This window comes from Lutjanus erythropterus, chromosome 11, assembly GCF_056507025.1.
Source record: "Lutjanus erythropterus isolate fLutEry1 chromosome 11, fLutEry1.hap2, whole genome shotgun sequence".
In the NCBI taxonomy this organism is placed as follows: Eukaryota; Metazoa; Chordata; class Actinopteri; order Lutjaniformes; family Lutjanidae; genus Lutjanus; species Lutjanus erythropterus.
In genome coordinates, this window is record NC_139327.1 from 32,521,881 (window position 1) to 32,527,880 (window position 6,000).

Consider the following 6,000-nt stretch of genomic DNA (forward strand, 5'->3'; position numbering starts at 1 on the left):
AGCGCATTAACCTATGAATATTTCTGATGAACTCACATATTTACCCTCACAAAGAAACATAAAATACGGGGGCTACTGCTGATTTTTTTTTATTAATATATACAGGGATGTATATGACCCACAGGTGTGGCTCAAAATTCTTAATAAACATATCATGGTAATAAAAATAAAATATGGCATTAATGTGGCATACAAAAAAATATTTTTCTTAAATTTGAGTCTCAATAACAAAAAAAATGGAGGGAAAATATCACAATTTACAAACACTGTAAACTCAAGACTATGTTTCAGGATATCAGGAGCCAAATGCACATAAAGTCCGTGTAGGTTAAATCACACAAATGGAAAAATATGCACCTGCGCTGTTTAGCTTTAACTGGACACAAATGCATTTAACCGTTTGCAAATCACCACGTCTGTTTGCTTCCACCAGTCTTAAGACATCGCATCGAAATGAACCGCAAAAATAATACGATCTAACCAAATATCTGTTGTTTTTGTAAAGTCCTCCATGCAGCTGGGATCATTCAAAGCACACAGGAGACACCAGAGGAGTTTAAGTGGATAAATGTGCCTTTGATTCGATTTAGAACACAGATACAGACGGTGCTCAGGCCTACGCTTGTTTTCTCATTTAATTTTCTATACCGTATCACACCCCTCCTGCAGAAAACCATGCCAATGCTATTTTGAAGTATGTGCAAATGTACACCCTCTCACCATACTGTCGCTATCATAAATATTATAAAAACTCTGGGAGGTGACATGTTAATGTAGGGCTGCAACTAACAATCATTTTTGATTTATCGGCGAAGTATTTTCTCAATTAAGTAGCTGTTTTCTGCAGATAATGATGAAAAATGTCCTTCACTCCTTCCCAAAGCTTAACACGATGTCCCCAAAAGTCCTGATTTGTCCACACCTCAAAGATATCCAACGTATTCATGTGAGAGCTATGGAAACCATTTGGCTGTGTGTTCATTTTCAAATATCAAAATCAAACTAAAGTACTGACTCACTGATCGAGGCTTCAGGCCAGTTAAGTTCGTGCTAACACTCCTCGTCTTTTCCAACAGCAAACATGAAGCAAAGAGGATGCGATTCTGCTGATCCTCCCCGGTGATGTGGTTTGTCACTCGCCACATTTTTACTGTGGTTTAACAAGGACAGGACACAAGAAGCCCCCATAGAATCTATAGGTTACAGGAAGGCGACACATATTGTAAGTTCAAATACAGTCAAAATCGATTTAAAAAGGGACAGTTCATTCCCAAATCAAAAATATAATTCCCCCCTTGCCTGTAGTGCTGTTTATCCATCTAAATAGTTTTGGCGTCAGCTGCAGGGTTTTGTATACATCAACCAGAGAGATATCTGTTTTCTCTCCAATAAAATGTACATTTGCAAAATTCTAAGCAATGTCTCTGCAGAAATCACGAGCCCGTTACTCCCAGCGTTTTTTAATCACATATGTATTGATCTATAAGTTGCAATGACAGAAAAGTAATTATTCTAGGGTATTTTTTAATGGTGTTTCAGAGTTTGCCTTTTCCTGAAAAATTATTTTAAACTGTTGATGACTTTATCCTGCACGTGGGGGTGTTGCTAAATTTGGGTTCCTTGAAATGCTGGAGTGCTTCTGGGTGTCTGTGCAAAAGTTGTGTACAAAAGCACAATTTTATGACTTTAGTCACTGATTTGGGTAAAACTAGATATTTATTCTTCCTCTCTGATGTGCTGCCCTTGGAGAGCTCTCCTCTACACTCCAGTTTCGCCCAAATCGGTGAACAAAGTTATAAAGTTGTGTTGTTGTACAGAGATTTCCCCAGAAACACTGCAGTCCGATACGCTCTTCCATACTCGGCTGTTTCCTAACTAAAACAGCTGACTGTTTTGTTTTTTTCAGTGAAGACGTTCTAACCCGCTCCGTGCGTCAGCAAACAGGCTGAGTGACGTGTGGCCTGTTGGAAAAAAAAAAAAGAAACACTGGCCCTGGTTCTATTTTAGCAAAGTTCAAAATCGACGCTGACGTCCTTGAAGTTTCTGTTTCCCCTATTCAAAGCAGTCGACAGGGAGGACGCGAGACTAATTAAGGTTGAGGAGCGTCACATCTTATAAGATCCGCAGCAGACTTTTTATGGGAAAATCGTCAAAAAAGATGAGGCTTGGAAGGAAAACAGGAGCTGTTGGGAGTCACAGGTAATTAAAGTGTCCTCAAACCATATAGTAACAAGGCTGACTCAGGGTAATTACATTAGTTTTGAATAAATAACTTAGACGCACATCTTAGACGTCTGCAGAGGGAGAAATCACAAGCTGCTGCTGCGACATCAGTCATATTATATCAGGACAATTTTTCACCCCCCATCCGCTGGAGTTCGGTCGCTCGCTTCCAGGTAGAAAGTGATGTCATGTGCGAGAAAGCATTTCATTTGATGCAAATTTAGTTCCAAAGAAAAGGCAAACTCTGAAACACCACTAAAAATAGAGCTGCACCTAAGACATATTTTCAGTCGATTAAACAGATTATAATTTTCGATGAATCGAATAATGAAAAATGACGTTTAGCGTTTCCCAAAGCCTAAGATTACACCCTCAAATGTTATTTTACTCACAACTAGGACTGAACAATTAATCGTAATTGCAATTTTCAAATCGCAGGATGCACAATATTTGTTTAAGGCGAAATATGTGTCAAAATAACATTTTAAATTAAATATTGTGGTGCTGTAGAGGCGTCCTGGCCAACGCATCTACAGATCCCTGAAAAAAAAGAGGGACCATAATCATTTTAATGTGTTTTTCAATGAAAATGAGAATAATGATGCAAAAATGATCCTTTCCTCTAATTTCTCAAATCACATTACAATTGCTGTATCAGTCAAAATAACTGCATTTCTTCAAAATCATTCAGCTACAATCGCAACCCGAAGATATTCAGTTTACTAGAGGAGTAAAGAAAACAAAACAGTTACATTTAGGAAGATGAAATCAGAGAATAGACTTTTTTCTTTGAAAATGGCTCAAACCAATTCATTGATTATCAAAATAGTCGGCAATTAATTTAATAATCGATTAATCATTGCAGCCCTAATTAAAAATGCCCGAGAATATCTATAAAATGTCTTTTTTGGTCATTGTTGGACCCAACACTAGCATGTAAGTGAGGTATAGATCAATATATATGTGATAAAAACACTTAAACATTAGTGTTACACCAGTCTGATCACCGTTTACTACCTTTTACAATCATCTGAAAGCCACACAGTTAGTGTTGACAATGCTGAATGGAGAAACAGTGGGCATCCTTGCCTGTTTCTGAGGGTGTATCCTGAAACAGGGTGTTGAAAAATGATATTTAGCCACAGGAGAGAAACAAATCCTACAGTAAAACACCATTTATGGTTTCTCTTCATATTGACATACTGCTCAGTGGGCCTGTGTGTGTTTACAAAGCTTTATGCGTAATAATAACATGTATTCAATGTATAAAGAGCTGACGAGAAACAATAAACCTACAGAAAATGACACATCATAAAGTGACATAATGTCACCAGTTATACATAAAAATGCGATGGCATTAGTGTTTTAGAGTGGATTTTTATCTGAAAAAGCATCTCCAGATGACAGTGTCATAAAAAGCCTGCTGGAAGACAAAAATAAAATCCCACAACCTTTTCTCCTCTCATCTTCTAAAACAGCCTCAGGGGAGCTCGTCTTTCTCCTTGAAAGGGTGCTTATTCTGTTCATCACACTGCTGCGTCTGAAGTCATCCGTGTTGGCGCTGAATAGTGTTTCAAAAGAGGAGCATAAAATAATGGGCGTACAGTCTCTGGTAACAAAAAGTAAAAGAAAATCAAATATAAAGGAAGGAAAATGTTTACAGTATTTAGCATGTAAGGTGTGTGTATATATATAGTCAATTCTATCATAATATTTTCCACTTTTAGTACAAAAAAAGAGGACTTGGTTTGTAGTGTGGGATGTAATAAGTTGGTGAAGTCGTCTTGGCGAGGAGGAGCGTTCTTCTCCACCAGACGGAGTCATCAGGAAAAGTCTTTGCTCGTTTCACTCCGAGGTTCACAGTCTGGCACTTAAAAAAAAAAAAAAAAAAGAAAGAAAAAAAAAAACTCACTGATTCATGATTCTGTGAGAGAAGCCGAGTGTTTCGTCTCCTGTGTGCAATCGATTCGTTTCCCTTCTGTGTATGAATGAAATGTAGTGGGCGGGGATACACAGACACCACAGGAAGGGAAGAGTAGGTCGACTTCAATACTGGGCTGGAGGTGTGTAAACTAGGGCTCGACTGATATCGGTTACCGGTTTATGGACTGACATGGTCTCTTTTCCAATGTTTAAACTTGACAATTTGTGTTCCTTTGCCACTGACAGACACGTTTTGGATTGAAACAGCCTTTTGCCAACATTTAAACATGAAGGTTAGTAGCTTTTGTTGAGATACTGTGTGCACTTACTGCCTTGACTGTTTGTTTATCAAGAAATATTTCCGTCTAACTGCCTGGAAAGACACTTTCACACCTGTAATTTGGTTCCTTTGACATGGAAAAATGACATATATAAAGGTGGACAACATGGGAGCTAATGGTTGGCTGCAGTATAGGTCATAAACCCCGCCCCCCTCCATGTCAGCAGATGGGACGTGGACCAAACGAAAAAAAAAAATCAAAGTACATGTCAAATAAATTCTTCTCAGTGGTGTTTTCTGTCATTTTAGGTCCCCAAGAAGGGAAATTAGATTTCAGTGACTAAAAACAAGTAAAGCAGCACTGAATTTGGATGCAAAAGAACTCAAGAAATACATTATTATATTATAAACATTATTAGACTGCAGCTGGACCATATGTGAGAGATAAGGCCTAGAAACAGAATGAAAAAAGAGCCGTCTTGTGCTGTAACATTACAGCAGGATATTTACTGTGGTTGCTGAATTTCGTTCACTTATAGGTGAAGAAATCCTAAAATACACGTAGGACACAAGCAACAACACACCTGTGATTTAGCTTTTTGAAGAAGATCCCTGTCCTCATCTAATCAGAAAAACGAAAGAGTTCCCAACTGTAAAAATTCACAAGCGCCCCCTCAAGTTTAAAAGTCTGCAAAAATTTTGGTGCATGAGTTACTGAGTTGTTGTCCGTTGACCTAATACATGCAGAAACATGGTGGACAAAAGTAAAAGTTTGGATTTCATGTACTGCATATAAAAATTTGGCTCATGTGTAATTTCTAATAACCGTTAGTTGCTGTCCACATAGACTGACCTAGAGTTGTTAGAAAGTTATTTATTAAAATTAACGTTGATAGAAAGTAATATATAAAGCACTGTAAAGCCAAATTTAGTGGTTTAAGGGACTGTAGTGATGCAGCATCCTCAAAATTATGACCTGAAAGCTCACGAACACACCGAAGTCAGAAGAATCATCCAAGGAGCACATGAATGCAGCATCACGTGCTACCATGGTTACCCAATTATCTTGCTTGATTATATATCACTTATGAGATAATAGTAACAGCTCCCCATCAGCAGATGGACTTACTAATTTAGCATTTGAATTCACAATAAAATCCTGACAACTGTTGCAAAATCTTGTGGTTTGTCTGCTTTGTTTTCACACAACAAACAAATGGCACCAGGCTTTTCAAAGCAGTCTATGCACGAGCTCGATTAACAGCTTTAACACCAGACAAAAATGAGCCAAATAAATGCAACAGAGTTTGTTTGAACCAACAGGTCGAGTGTGAAAGTGCCCTAAAACAGTGTCTCACTTCTATGTCTGTTCAGTAATAGTATAAGGCTACCTGTTCACACCTGCTTTCAGTCGTGGAGTTAAACTAGGCTAAACACACCTCTCTCTGTACTTGTGTGTTCCTTTAAAATAGCATTAATAAATATTAAGCCAATACATTCTGCTGTCTATCTGAATGTACATTTAATTGCAGGATTTGGAGGTTTTTTATGAGGCTACAGTCGAGGAGGAGTGG